We start from the raw sequence: 16,346 nt of genomic DNA on the forward strand, positions 1-16,346 counted from the left end.
GTATCAATTCCAAAGAGGAAGCATACAAATTAGCCAGAGAAAGTGGCTCACCTGAGGACTGGGAGAAATTCAGAGTTCAGCAGAGGAGGACAAAGGGCTTAATTAGGAAGGGGAAAAAAGATTGAGCGAAAACTGGCAGGGAACATAAAAACGGACTGTAAAAGCTTTTATAGATATGTAAAAAGGAAAAGACTGGTAAAGACAAATGTAGGTCCCCTGCAGACAGAAACAGGTGAATTGATTATGGGGAGCAAGGACATGGCAGACCAATTGAATAATTACTTTGGTTCTGCCTTCACTAAGGAGGACATAAATAATCTTCCAGAAATAGTAGGGGACAGAGGGTCCAGTGAGATGGAGGAACTGAGCGAAATACATGTTAGTTGGGAAGTGATGTTAAGTAAATTGAAGGGATTGAAGGCAGATAAATCCCCAGGGCCAGATGGTCTGCATCCTAGAGTGCTTAAGGAAGTAGCCCAAGAAATAGTGGATGCATTAGTGATAATTTTTCAAAACTCGTTAGATTCTGGACTAGTTCCTGAGGATTGGAGGGTGGCTAATGTAACTCCACTTTTTAAAAAAGGAGGGAGAGAGAAACTGGGGAATTATAGACCGGTTAGCCTAACATCGGTGGTGGGGAAACTGCTGGAGTCAGTTATCAAAGATATGATAACAGCACATTTGGAAAGCGGTGAAGTGATCGGACAAAGTCAGCATGGATTTGTGAAAGGAAAATCATGTCTGACGAATCTCATAGAATTTTTTGAGGATGTAACTAGTAGAGTGGATAGGGGAGAACCAGTGGATGTGGTACATTTGGATTTTCAAAAGGCTTTTGACAAGGTCCCACACAGGAGATTAGTGTGCAAACTTAAAGCACACGGTATTGGGGGTAAGGTATTGGTGTGGGTGGAGAATTGGTTAGCAGACAGGAAGCAAAGAGTGGGAATAAACGGGACCTTTTCAGAATGGCAGGCGGTGACTAGTGGGGTACCGCAAGGCTCAGTGCTGGGACCCCAGTTGTTTACAATATATATTAATGACTTAGATGAGGGAATTAAATGCAGCATCTCCAAGTTTGCGGATGACACGAAGCTGGGTGGCAGTGTTAGCTGTGAGGAGGATGCTAAGAGGATGCAGGGTGACTTGGATAGGTTGGGTGAGTGGGCAAATTCATGGCAGATGCAATTTAATGTGGATAAATGTGAAGTTATCCACTTTGGTGGCAAAAAAGGAAAACAGATTATTATCTGAATGGTGGCCGATTAGGAAAAGGGGAAGTGCAACGAGACCTGGGTGTTATTATACACCAGTCATTGAAAGTGGGCATGCAGGTACAGCAGGCGGTGAAAAAGGCGAATGGTATGTGGCATTTATAGCGAGAGGATTCGAGTACAGGAGCAGGGAGGTACTACTGCAGTTGTACAAGGCCTTGGTGAGACCACACCTGGAGTATTGTGTGCAGTTTTGGTCCCCTAATCTGAGGAAAGACATCCTTGCCATAGAGGGAGTACAAAGAAGGTTCACCAGATTGATTCCTGGGATGGCAGGACTTTCATATGAAGAAAGACTGGATGAACTGGGCTTGTACTCGTTGGAATTTAGAAGATTGAGAGGGGATCTGATTGAAACGTATAAAATCCTAAAGGGATTGGATAGGCTAGATGCAGGAAGATCGTTCCCGATGTTGGGGAAGTTCAGAACGAGGGGCCACAGTTTGAGGATAGAGGGGAAGCCTTTTAGGACCAAGATTAGGAAAAACTTCTTCACACAGAGAATGGTGAATCTGTAGAATTCTCTGCCACAGGAAACAGTTGAGGCCAGTTCATTGGCTATATTTAAGAGGGAGTTAGATATGGCCCTTGTGGCTACGGGGGTCAGTGGGTATGGAAGGAAGGCTGGGGCGGGGTTCTGAGTTGGATGATCAGCCATGATCATAATAAATGGCGGTGCAGGCTTGAAGGGCCGAATGGCCTACACCTGCACCTATTTTCTATGTTTCTATGTTTACTATGATGGCCAAAAAGCTCAATTTTGGTTTCATCAGACCATACAACCTTCCAGCTGACTTCAGAGTCTCCTACTCAGCTTCTGGAAAACTCTAGCCAAGATTTCATGTGAATCTTTTTTCAAAAGTGACTTTCCCTTTGCCACTCTCCCATAAAGCTGTGACTGGTGAAGCACCCGGGCAATAGTCGTTGTATGTGCAGTCTCTCCCATCTCAGCCACTGAAGCTTGTAACTCCTCCAGAATTGTCGTAAGTCTCTCGGTGGCCTCCCTCCCTGGTCCCTTACATATTCTTCCCATTTCTTGATGATTGACTTAACTGTACACCAAGGAACATTCAGTGACTTGGAAATTTTCTTGTATCCACCTCCTGACTTGTGCTTTTCAATAACCTTTTCATGGAGTTACTTGGAGTGTTCTTTTTGTCTTCATGGTGTAGTTTTTGCCAGGATACTGACTCACCAGCAGTTGGACTTTCCAGATACAGGTGTATTTTTACTACAATCAATTGAAACACCTTGACTGCACACAGGTGTCCAAAAACAGATCTCCATTTAACTAATTATGTGACTTCTAAATCCATTTGGTGTACCAGTGATGATTTGGTGTGTCATATTAGAGGGGGTGAATACTTAACGCAATCTATTATTTCACATTTTATATTTGTAATGAATTTAGATCACTTTGTAGAGTATCTGTTTTCATTTTGACATGAAAGAGTCTTTTTCGGTGATCAGTGTCAAAAAAAGCCAAATTAAATCCACCGTGTTTCAATGTTGTAAAACAACAAAAGCTTAGAAAAATAGAGGGCTATGGGTAACCCTAGGTCATTTCTAAGGTAAGGACGTGTTCGGCAGAGTTTTGTAGGCTGAAGGGCCTGTATTGTGCTGTAGGTTTTCTATGTTTCTATGAAAACTTCCAAGGGGGGGGGGTGGGGGAGGTGAATACTTTTTATAGGCGCTGTATGTTATACAACCTTGAGAGTTATCTCCTTACAGGCAGCCACACAGCAAATATCCCAAAAGAACCCATTTTTAAAAAGGACAACAAACACCCGTGCAAAGGGACAGTCGAAGTTTCAGATCAAAGTTTAATGTAGGGTCTCCACCCAAAAGGCCAATTATCCTCTTGCCGAAATGGGAACCCCATGCGTTTCCCAAGCAGCAGCTTTTCTTTTGCTCTGGGTTCTGGAATCTGCAGTCTCATCTTAATCAGAATCAAAATCAGCGTTGTTATCACTGACATAAGCCATGAAATTTGTTGTTTGGCAGGAGCACTACAGTGCAATACATAGTGCAAAAAATTAAAGAAGTTACAATAAGAAATATAAAAATACAAGTGAGTGCAGGGGAAGAAGCTGTTCCTAAAACAATGAGTGTGTGTTCAGGCCCCTGTACCTCCTCCCTGATGGTAGTAATGAGAAGAGGTCTTGGTGAGGGTCCTTAATGATGGATGCCACTCTCCTGAGGCATCGCCTATTGAAGATGTCCTCGATGGTGGGGTGGCTAGTGTTCATGATGGATGTATTTACAACCTTCTACAGCTGGCATTCCATGGATCGCTCAGTTAATGGTAAGGCTCCATGGCAGAAAAAATGCTAGGAATCCCTGCTCCACAGCTTTTCCTGATCTTGTGCAATGGCGCCTCCGATTCCAGTTATTGATGCAATCAATCAGAATGCTCTCCACGGTACATTTGCTGAGCCTTCTTCAATATGTTAGGTTCAGGATAGATCTTCAGAGATGTTGACACACAGGAAACTGAAGCTACTCACCCTTTGTATTGCTGATCACTAGATGAGGATTGGCCTGTGTTCTTCCAACTTTCCCTTCCTGAAGTCCAAAATCAATTCCTTGGTCCTCACCTGTTTTTATTAACTACCAATGCTTTTCTTCTGCACTGGAATTGTTGGTGGTTGGTTGACATTCGTCTGTCTCAGAGGACAATGGATGATCATCATCACAAGCATGGGCAGAAGGTATGGGGATCCTGAGATGCCCAGTCATTAAGATCCCCCTCTCAGCCTCCCCATTGTAGGTTTAGGAATAGTTATTTCCCCTCAACCATCACTCTTGAACAAAAGGTGATAACGTCAGTCACCCAACACAGAACTGATTCCACAACCTATGGACTCATTTCAAGGACTCTACAACTCATGTTCTTACATTGGCTTATTTAATTTATTATTATTATTATTATGTTTTTTCTCTTCTTGTATTTGCACAGTTTGTTGTCTTGTACATTAATTGTCGACCATTCAATTGGGGGTAGTTTTTCAATCATTCTTTAGTGTTTCTTTGTATTTTCTTTGAATTTAATTTGGCAGAGCTATCAACTATCACCAGTTTACTGGTTCATTTTGATATAAAAGTATCATCAATTTTGATTCATCTCCCCTTGAAAATAAATAATGTTCAGAAAAATTCAGAAGTGACCCCATGGTATTACCAGGCCTCATTAAAGATAAAGTTTCCTTTATTGCCAGGCTATGTGTACCAGCATATTTTGTTGAGTGCACAATACAGCTCCAGGAATTTGATTTGCTTACAGAAAGGAAGTCATGGGTCCTACTGCAGCCTTCAAACCAAAGGAGCACTTCAGAAGTGCGGTCATTTTTCTAAGACAGTTTATCTTTTAGACCAGTTATGTGTTGTCTGTTCTGACAACATCTCGCTGTTTTAACATGAAGCAAACCTGTCCACTGGATGTGCCTAAGGTTCACGTTTGCTTTCCAGTGTTTTATAACGGGAACTATTGAGGCCACTGCCCTGTGTGGACCACTCTCCCATGGTATAAAGTACCTGCAGTGGATCAGTGGGTGAATATTCATCCACCCGCAATTAGAACACACAGTAGTTTACTTTAATTAGCAGATAGTATATCCCCATGAGTAACTAGTATTAAAGAAGTTCCAATGTGCCATCAACAGTGAGCAGCTTTTGGTGTCTATGTTACCCAGCTAGATTCATTATTCATCATGTTCACCCTGCACACTGGAGTGTTATACACCATGTTTATACTAAAGAGCAAGGTTTTATTTCATTTTAGTATCTCACAACTCACTCCAAATTTCTCCCTGCCACATCTCTGTTTATTGATCTAGCTTCTGTCTTCCTCCTTCTCAACCGGTTTATGCATTTTGAGGGATTCTTCTGTATTTCAATTAGCTTGTGATTCTGTGATCTGACTCACTGTGATCTTTCCCAGAAATTCCACGTTTATGAAAAACACTTGTATCTTGGCCTTTCTTGGATTTCTGCCTCAAGGTGCACAATTACGTTTTAAAAAAAAGATAGATGTCAGCCAATTATAATTTGTTCCTAGAAATTATATTGGATCAAGCCATCTCTTTTAATTAGTTGAGGGATATATCCTGCACTGGATTGTCATCCAAATCCATGGCCCTCTGGCTTAAAAAAGTACCAACTAGTCTGCTTTAACAGCCTACCAATGCCATCAGGAGCAGTGGGGAAAGGTGTTTTAAAATAATCTTTTGATAACTGTGTTGATTGCCACAGTTCAGACTTCCACCGAGCCACTTGCAATGCCATTGGGTAAGGCTCTGGAGAGGTATCGGAACAGGCAGTGTTTCCTTGGCTATATGCTCACCTCCTAATAATAACAATTTATCGAAGACTTGGAAGGAGATGCAGAGGTGGACAAAATAAAGTCCTGCACTTCTTTACAAACAAACCAACTCCCACTACCCCCCCTCCCAGCCCCTAACACCCAGTTTCTTTCCATCTGCCTTCCACTGGCTCCCCTATTCCCAACACCCACTGTTCTCCTCTGCCCGCCATCCCTCCCTTATTTGGTTCCTCTCTTCACCTTCCTTTCTAGGTAGATACCGCATCTGGACCCCTTCGTTGCCTCTATCTATCACTTCCCAGCCTCATTGTTATCTCCACCCTTCTCTCCCCCATGATTACATCTACCTATCACCCCTCATCACCTGGAACCACCTATCATCTGCCATCTCCTGCCCCACCACTCCCTCACATCTCTTCATTCCGGCCACCTCCCCTGCATCTTTCAGCCCAGGTGAAACATCTCGTCCTGAAGATAGATAGATAGATATACTTTATTAATCCCGAGGGAAATTTGGTTTCATTACAGCCGCACCAACCAAGATTAGAGCGTAAATATAGCAATACAAAAAACCCCAACAATCAAACACCAAAATGCAAACTATGCCAGATGGAAAATAAGTCCAGGACCAGTCTATTGGCTCAGGGTGTCTGACCCTTCATGGGAGGAGCTGCATGTTCGATGGCCACAGGCAGGAACGACCTCCCGTACTGCCAAGTGTTGTATCACGGTGGAATGTGGCTGAAGTCCAACAGTAAAAAGTTCAATATCCAGTCTGCAAACACGTTCCTCGATCGTAATATACCCCGGATTGCACCATCCGTTGTTAGCCAGAACAGTAAGCACCCAATTCCTTTACGCTTACCACTCTCAGTGCACTTCCGGTCAGCTGGAACAGTATTGCCCACTGAACTCCTCTTCTCCAAAAGTCTCTGTCGTCTCGACCCGGTCCTCTTTCCTCGGCTTTGTGATCCCCCTCTGTGTGTTTTCCTCCGGATTTCAGCAGGGGTGTCCACCGCTCTGCTTGCTAAGTCGGCCGGTCTTTGCTGGTCCGTGAAATAGATAATGCGACCTTGCTTCAGGATGTAACCATTTCCAGCGCTAAAGAAAACCCAAATAAAACTCTCTCTACCAGCATGTTAGAGAGGGTGCAGCTTTGACGTGTTACTGTGAGAAAAAAAATACAAAAAATAACGTAAATTAAAAAATAAGAAGAAGGAAGTAAGAATAGATGAGAACGGCTGTACCAGGCTGCATGCACGACCGGCGCATGCACACTAGGCGCACACATGTGCACACATCGACTGTTCATTTTTCTCCATGAATACTGACTGACTTCCTCCAGCAGCTTATTATTTTTGCTTAGGTTCCCCGATGTGCAGTGGTTCAGAAATCCATACAGACACCCTGGCACCTGGCTCACTCACTAGTTCAGAAGGTGGTCCAAGGATCATGAGTACGAGCAGGGTTAGGCAGCCAAAGCAAACAAACTGGAATGTGGGTTGGGAGAGAGGATCCAGCATTTGGGTCACGTGATAGTCAGAGCCAAGGGTCAAGAATCTGGGAAAACGTGGAGTGGAGCTAGGGTCAAGGGTGCTACTCACTTTAAAATCACTGGGTTCACTGGAAATTTTATTTTGTTACTGTGCAAAGTGTGGAAAGTGTGTGTTGGGACATTATTTGGAGTGATAGCTAATAGTCTGAAAGATCTGCTAGTCTGGCTGTACCAAAATCCCAAGGGTGCAGAATTATCAGAGTTTCACTGTAGTCAGAAAGCGAGAGGCCATGGGGTTTATGGTCCTTCAGGGCAAAGACATAAGCCTTCAGTCCTTCCCCCTATCTCATTCACTGAAACTGTGGTGGGGGGAGGGGTTCTAAAATATTGGGCAAAGTCTCTCACTGTGTTGCTGGTTTAAATCATCCTAATTCAAAAATCAATTGAGATGGTTTACTGCACTGCAGGGTTGTTATCACGCTCGGTCCTGTCACACTATTCGGGATTTGTAGTGTGGCGTCTGTAAGTAAAGCTCTCTAACTGGGTCAGCTGTGTCAATCTGGATCTTGACAGGAGACTGCTGGAGGGAGCTGAATTGGAATTGGTGGCAGCAACATTATTAACTGTGCTGCTCTGTTACCAGCAGACCTTGGGCCAGTTACAGGAACACTGCCCATAGGACTGTGCCTTCGTGGGAGACAGAGAGATGTAGAAACATGGGGTCATCTCTGTGTGTTGATCTTATTATTCTGATGTAGCCCCTTGAATTTGTTCAGGCAAGTCCTAGCAGGAATTATTCTTGCGTTCCTGCCTTTATACACAGTATTCCTGAATGTTTTCCTTTAATTATTGTTATATACTGTAATCAAATAAGGTAGCACAGTTCAACACTGCAAGTAAATTTATTATTAAAGTACCTACATGTCACCATATACTACCGTGAGATTCATTTTCTTACAGTCATTTACATGAAAATTAAGAAATATAACATATGAAAAACCATAAATGACAAATACTGACAAACAACCAATGAACCAAAGAAGACAAATGATAAAAAATTGAACAAATGACATTGAGAAGATGACTTGTATGTCGAGTCCTGGAATGTGAGTCTGTAGGTTGTGGAACCAGTTCAGTATTGAAATGTGAGAAGTTATCCACATTGTTTCAGGAACCTGATAGTTCAGGGGTAAAACTGTACCTGAAGCTGGTTCTGTGCATCTTAAATCTCCCCTACCTCCTACCTGACAGCAGTAGTGAGAAGAGAGAATGGCCTGGATGGTGGACCTCCACGTAAATGTGCTTGCTGATAGGGAGGACTTGGCCTGGATTGGACTGGGTGATAGCGTAGCAGTCAGCGCTGTCGCTCAGCAATGATCATCGATCAAGGTTTGATTAAAATCACAAACAAGAGAAAATCTGCAGATGCTGGAAATCCAAGCATTGCGCACAAAATGCTGGAGGAACTCAGCAGGCCAGGCAGCATCTATGGAAAAGAGTATAGTCGACATTTCGGGCCGAGACCCTTTAGCAGGACTGGAGAGAAAGAGATGAGTGGATTTAAAAGGTGGGGAGGGGAGAGAGAAACACAAGGTGATGGGTGAAACCAAGAGTGGGGGAGGAAGCTACGAGCTGGGAAGCTGATTGGTGAAAGAGATACTGGGTGGGAGATGGGGGAATCTAATAGGAGAGGACAGAAGGACATGGAAGAAAGAAAAGGGGGGGGGGAGGAGCACCAGAGAGTGGGCGATGGGCAGGCAAGGAGATAGGGTGAGAGAGGGAAAAGGGGATGGGGACTGGTGAAGGAGGAAGGGCATTACCAGAAATTTGAGAAGTCAATGTTCATGCTATCGGGTTGGAGGCTATCCACGTGGAATATACGGTGGTGTTCCTCCAACCTGAGTGTGGCCTCATTGCGACAGTAGAGGAGGCCACGGATAGACATATCGCTATGGGAATGGGAAGTGGAATTAAAATGGGTGGCCACTGAGATATCCCGCTTTTTCTGGCGGACAGAGCATAGATGCTTGGCAAAGCAGTGTCCCAATCTCCGTTGGGTCTTACCGATATACAGCAGGCTACACCGGGAGCACCGGACACAGTATATGACCCCAACAGTCTCACAGCAGGTATCTAAGCATCCTTCATGCACTGAATTACACAGATGTTCTATTTACAAGGAAAAAAGAGAATCAGATCTGGGTGATCTGATCTAGCCTACCAGCAATGTTACAGACTGTGAGTGACTCAGTCTCATTGATGCTCAGTTCAGTTTAGCCTTTACCAGGAGCAAAGACAAACAGCAGTGCAGAATTTCACTGAGTCAACAGTGTAATAATACAAAAGTGCACTTGAAATATTTTTAAAACATTCAAAGCACCTTTACAATGGAGCAAACAATTATTAAAATGCAAATTGATGATGTTACATCATTGTCCTTTGCAGCTGTTCCTCTCCATTTAAATGAATGGAGACCCGACTTTGGCACACATGGAATGTGCAAAAATTTTGTTGGCATGTGGCGTGTCATCTATAATTTAAACCACAATCAAAAATATATAATGATTATTTTTAATGTCAAATGAAGCAGTGAATGCTTTTTTTTACAACCTGCGAGCAGGAAACGTCTCATGCTGCTTGGTACCAGCTTGGTTGCGGGTACAGGTCAGAATCAGAATCAGAATCAGAATCAGGTTTATTATCACCGGCATGTGACATGACATTTGTTAACTTAGCAGCAGCAGTTCAATGCAATACATAATATAGAAGAGAAAAAATAAATAAAATAATAATATAAATAAATAAATTACAGTATACATATATTGAATAGATTAAAAACGTGCAAAGAACAGAAATACTGTATACTAAAAAATATGACGCAGTGTTCAAGGGTTCAATGTCCATTTAGGAATCGGATGGCAGAGGGGAAGAAGCTGTTCCTGAATCACTGAGTGTGTGCCTTCAGGCTTCTGTATCTCCTACCTGATGGTAACAGTGAGAAAAGGGCATGCCCTGGGTGCTGGAGGTCCTTAATAATAGACGCTGCCTTTCTGAGACATCGCTCCCTGAAGATGTCCTGGGTACTTTGTAGGCTAGTACCCAAGAAGGAGCTGACTAGATTTACAACCCTCTGCAGTTTCTTTTGGTCCTGTGAAGTAGCACCACCCCTCCATACCAGACAGTGATGCAGCCTGTCAGAATGCTCTCCATGATACATCTATAGAAGTTTTTGAGTGTATTTGTTGACATACCAAATCTCTTCAGACTCCTAATGAAGCATAGCCGCTGTCTTGCCTTCTTTATAACTGCATTGATATGTTGAGACTGGGTTAGATTCTCAGAGATCTTGATACCCAGGAAGTTGAAGCTGCTCACTCTCTCCACTTCTGATCCCTCTGTGAGGATTGGTATTTGTTCCTTCATCTTACCCTTCCTAAAGTCCACAATCAGCTCTTTCATCTTACTGACATTGAGTGCCAGGTTGTTACTGCGGCACCATTCCACTAGTTGGCATATCTCACTCCTGTACGCCCTCTCGTCACCACCTGAGATTCTACCAACAATATAAAAGTTGCTGGTGAACGCAGCAGGCCAGGCAGCATCTCTAGGAAGAGGTACAGTCGACGTTTCAGGCCGAGACCCTTCGTCAGGACTAACTGAAGGAAGAGTGAGTAAGGGTTTTGAAAGTTGGAGGGGGAGGGGGAGATCTCATCCGTGCCGGGTCTTTACCATCCCCTCCGACCTTCAACTGTCGGAGGCAGAACGCTCTGTCCTCAGTAAGGACCTCACCTTTGTCCCCCTTCGCCCACACCTCAGCAAGTTCCGTGTTCGCCATGATGCGGAACTTTTCTTCCGCCGTCTCCATTTCTGAGCCTACTTCTTCGGCAAGGACTCTTCCACCCCCACCGACGACCCCTTCTCCTGTCATCAACCCTCCTCTTCTTCATGGACACCCCGCTCTGGTCTTCTGCCTGCTCTGGATCTCTTTATCGCTAACTGCCGACGGGACATCAACCGTCTCGACTTCACCGCACCTTGTCCCCATTCCAACCTCACTCCTTCGGAACGCTCTGCTCTCCACTCCCTCTGCACTAATCCTAACCTTATTATTAAACCCGCCGATAAGGGGGGTGCTGTTGTAGTCTGGTGTACTGACCTCTACCTTGCCGAGGCACAGTGACAACTCGCGGATACCTCCTCTTATTTACCCCTCGATCGTGACCCCACTAAGGAGCACCAGGCCATTGTCTCCCACACCATCACCGACTTTATCCGCTCAGGGGATCTCCCATCCACTGCTACCAACCTTATAGTTCCCACACCTCGCACTTCCCGTTTCTACCTCCTACCCAAGATCCACAAACCTGCCTGTCCTGGCCGACCTATTGTCTCAGCTTGCTCCTGCCCCACCGAACTCGTTTCTGCATACCTCGACACGGTTTTATCCCCCCTTGTTCAATCCCTTCCTACCTATGTTCATGACACCTCTCACGCTCTTAAACTTTTCGATGATTTTAAGTTCCCTGGCCCCCACCACTTTATTTTCACCATGGATGTCCAGTCCCTATATACTTCCATCCCCCATCAGGAAGGTCTCAAAGCTCTACGCTTCTTTTTGGATTCCAGACCTAATCAGTTCCCCTCTACCACCACTCTGCTCCATCTAGCGGAATTAGTCCTTACTCTTAATAATTTCTCCTTTGGCTCCTCCCACTTCCTCCAAACTAAGGGTGTAGCTATGGGCACCCGTATGGGTCCTAGCTATGCCTGCCTTTTTGTTGGCTTTGTGGAACAATCTATGTTCCATGCCTATTCTGGTATCTGTCCCCCACTTTTCCTTCGCTACATCGACGACTGCATTGGTGCTGCTTCCTGCACGCATGCAGAGCTCGTTGACTTTATTAACTTTGCCTCCAACTTTCACCCTGCCCTCAAGTTTACCTGGCCCATTTCCGACACCTCCCTCCCCTTTCTAGATCTTTCTGTCTCTGTCTCTGGAGACAGCTTATCCACTGATGTCTACTATAAGCCTACTGACTCTCACAGCTATCTGGACTATTCCTCTTCTCACCGTCTCTTGCAAAAACACCATCCCCTTCTCGCAATTCCTCCGTCTCCGCCGTATCTGCTCTCAGGATGAGGCTTTTCATTCTAGGACGAGGGAGATGTCTTCCTTTTTTAAAGAAAGGGGCTTCCCTTCCTCCACTATCAACTCTGCTCTTAAACGCATCTCCCCCATTTCACGCACATCTGCTTTCACTCCATCCTCCCGCCACCCCACTAGGAATAGGGTTCCCCTGGTCCTCACCTACCACCCCACCAGCCTCCGGGTCCAACATATTATTCTCCGTAACTTCCGCCACCTCCAACGGGATCCCACCACTAAGCACATCTTTCCCTCCCCCCATCTCTCTGCATTCCGCAGGGATCGCTCCCTACGCAACTCCCTTGTCCATTCGTCCCCCCCATCCCTCCCCACTGATCTCCCTCCTGGCACTTATCCGTGTAAGCGGAACAAGTGCTACACATGCCCTTACACTTCCTCCCTAACCACCATTCAGGGCCCCAAACAGTCCTTCCAGGTGAGGCAACACTTCATCTGTGAGTCGGCTGGAGTGATATAATGCATCCGGTGCTCCCGATGTGGCCTTTTATATATTGGCGAGACCCGACGCAGACTGGGAGACCACTTTGCTGAACACCTACGCTCTGTCCGCCAGAGAAAGCAGGATCTCCCAGTGGCCACACATTTTAATTCCACATCCCATTCCCATTCTGACATGTCTATCCACGGCCTCCTCTACTGTAAAGATGAAGCCACACTCAGGTTGGAGGAACAACACCTTATATTCCGTCTGGGTAGCCTCCAACCTGATGGCATGAACATCGACTTCTCTAACTTCCGCTAATGCCCCACCTCCCCCTCGTACCCCATCTATTACTTATTTTTATACACACATTCTTTCTCTCACTCTCCTTTTTCTCCGTCTGTCCCTCTGACTATACCCCTTGCCCATCCTCTGGGTCCCCCCGTCTTTCTTCCCGGACCTCCTGTCCCATGATCCTCTCGTATTCCTTTTGCCTATCACCTGTCCAGCTCTTGGCTCCATCCCTCCCCCTCCTGTCTTCTCCTATCATTTTGGATCTCCCCCTCCTCCTCCAACTTTCAAATCCCTTACTCACTCTTCCTTCAGTTAGTCCTGACGAAGGGTCTCGGCCTGAAACGTCGACTGTAGCTCTTCCTAGAGATGCTGCCTGGCCTGCTGCGTTCACCAGCAACTTTTATGTGTGTTGCTTGAATTTCCAGCATCTGCAGAATTTCTGTTGTTCTACCAACAATGGTTGTATCGTCAGCAAATTTATAGATGGTGTTTGAGCTATGCCTCGCCACACAGTTATGGGTATGTAGAGAGAGTAGAGCACACACCCCCGAGGTGCCTCAGTGTTGATCGTCAGCAAGGAAGATATGTTATCATCAATCCGCACAGATTGTGCTCTTCCAGTTAGGAAGTTGAGGATCCAATTGCAGAGGGAGGTACAGAGGCCCAGGTTCTGCAACTTCTCAATCAAGATTGTGGGAATGATGATATTAAATGCTGAGCTATAGTCGATGAACGACATCCTGTTGGATCATACTTTTCAAAATCCTTGCAGACTTGGTGTATGCGTTGGTATTTGGATAGTGAATAGTTACAATAACAACACAATTTAGAAACAATGTTATTTTTCAATGGTATTTTTAAATTATTAATATTAATTCATTTTTGAACAGATTTTTTAACATGGTTCATTTAATTTACGTAATTCTGTTGTACTTTTATTAATGTTAAAATGCTTTAAAACAATGAATCCACATAAATGAGCAACAGAACTCATAATTTTTCCGAAATTATCCATAATTATTGTTACTAATTAGTGATAACGTCTGCTCAAAATTACCATGGCACATGGGTTTTTCAGATGATTTTCACCAATTTGGGCACACACTCTCAAAACTGTTTGCCACCCCAAGAGTAGATTCACTGTGGACTTGCTGCAACAGTGTGTTAAACTGCTAAAAGCAGCTTCGAGCCCTCTACATTCATGAGGAAACCCTGAAGTTGCTTACATTTATGTGGTTAAATATCAGTCAATCCGGAGACAACTGTCAATATTTTCATAAAAAATTTTGGATCCTTGACTTCCTCGCCAGGAGACCACAGTCTGTGCGGACTGGAATTAACACCTCCTCCTCACGGATAATCAACACTGGTGCACCTCAAGGGTGTGTGCTTAGCCCAGTGCTCTGCTCTCTCTACACCATCAACTGTGTTGCTAGGCACAGCTCAAAGGTATTCTATAAATTTGCTGGCAGAATTTCAGACGGTGACAAGGAAATGCCTCAAAAAGGTGAAATCTATCATTAAGGACATCACCCAGGACGTGCCCTCTTCTCATTGCTACCATCAGGGAGTATGTACAAGAGCCTGAAGACACGCACTCAACATTTCATGAACGGCTTCTTCTCCTCCGCCATCAGATTTCTGAACGGACAATGAGTCCAGGAACATTACCTCACTACTTTTTTCCTTACTTTTTATACTGCTTATTCAATTTTATTTTTTTATATATATTTAACATAAGTTAGTTATTTTTATTATTATGTATTGCAATGTACTGCTGTCATAAAACAACAAATATCACAACATATGCCAGTGATATTAAACCTGATCCTGATTCTGTAGCTTTTACAACACAGTCGAGGCCTTTCTGTCCACCGTGCTGTGCTCACCTTTCACCCTCCTCTGAGATCAAAGTAACCCTTCCCTCCTATGCTGCCCTCCATTTTTCTATCATCTATATGGCCATCTAAGAGCTTCTTAAATGCCCCTATTGTATCTGCATCTAATGCCACCCTGGCAGGATGGTCCATGCACCCACCACTTTCTCTGTGAAGAACTTGCCTCTGACATTTCCTCTATACTTTCTCCAATCACCTTAAAATCTTCGGTTATTCACTCTATCTATGCCTCTTGTCATCTTGTACACATCTAACAAATCACCTCTCTTTCTCCTTTGCTCCAAAGAGAAAAGTACAAGTTCACTCAATGATCTTCCTAAGTGATGCCTTCTATTCCGGACAGCATCCTGCTTAATCGCCTCTGCATCCTCTCTAAAGCTTCCACATCCTTCGTATAATGAGGTGACCAAAACTGAACGCAATATTCTGAGTGTGGTGTAACCAGTGTTTGAATTTTTTTAATATATTGCCCATTGCTTTTATTGAGGGTTTTGCCTGAGGGCTTTAACTCTCTCAATAGCTTGATCTTAGATCAATAGTATTTCAATTCTGCATTGTGTTTGGATCTTGCAGTCTGAAACTGCACCATATTGAACCTCCCAGCACTCTTCTGTCCTGTACCGTGAATTGCATTGTGGAATACTTCTTGCTTCCTAACAGTTTCTTCAGAGCAGTTTTCTTTAAGCTTTGTTGCAAGAGGCTGCCTGTGCACACACATGAGAATGCTTGATAACTTGGCTTTGCATTCTATGAATATATTGATATTATGAGCTGACTAAATACAGTAAAAGCTCATTAGAGACGAGTATCCTAATGTTAAACCTGAAACTGTCTAGCAATCTGAAGTGAGTTTTGTTGACAGGTTAAAAGCACAGTAACATATTTATGAATTAGAGGGGAAATTATTCCACAACGTCACATTATCCAGTGACTGCTCAACTTCGGACTTATGATCTTCGCAAACAAATACAGGCCCTAAGTTGACTGTGATGCTTTCCACAGGGATTGTAGTAAAAATCCCTATCTTGTCTTATATAACAAGAGTGACAATTCACATTAATCGAAGGAACTGGATTATAGGTAGTCAGATTAGTGAAGGTCGACCTGTACCTGGTGTTTGTTGATAACTTCTCAAGGGATTGGGAGCATGTGAGACAAGAACAACGGTGTTTCACCATAGATTCCGTCATCGAGAACATCCTCACAACAATTATTACTGGCTGGTTTGGTGCAGCATCCTCTCACAATATACAAACACTACGGTGAACTGTCAGGTCAGCAGGAATGGTCATCGGCTGCAGTCTACCATCACTGCAGAGCTTGTATATCTCCAAGGCAAAGGAGCGGGCAGAAAAAATCATTGCCCACACTCCCCACCCTGCAAACTACCTTTTCCAAAAGCTCCTTCTGAAAAACGCTACAGAGATATTAAAACGAAACCTTCATGTCACCTTAAAAGTCTCTTCTCTCGGGCAG

General features: G+C 44.2%; 1 protein-coding gene across 2 annotated transcripts in view; it reads left to right on the forward strand.

The window, feature by feature from the left end:
- Positions 1 to 16,346, forward strand: part of LOC134356069 (L-fucose kinase) — a 370,621-nt gene that overhangs the window by 214,789 nt on the left and 139,486 nt on the right. The window lies entirely within an intron of this gene.

The sequence above is a fragment of the Mobula hypostoma genome, chromosome 14 (assembly GCF_963921235.1).
Source record: "Mobula hypostoma chromosome 14, sMobHyp1.1, whole genome shotgun sequence".
In the NCBI taxonomy this organism is placed as follows: Eukaryota; Metazoa; Chordata; class Chondrichthyes; order Myliobatiformes; family Myliobatidae; genus Mobula; species Mobula hypostoma.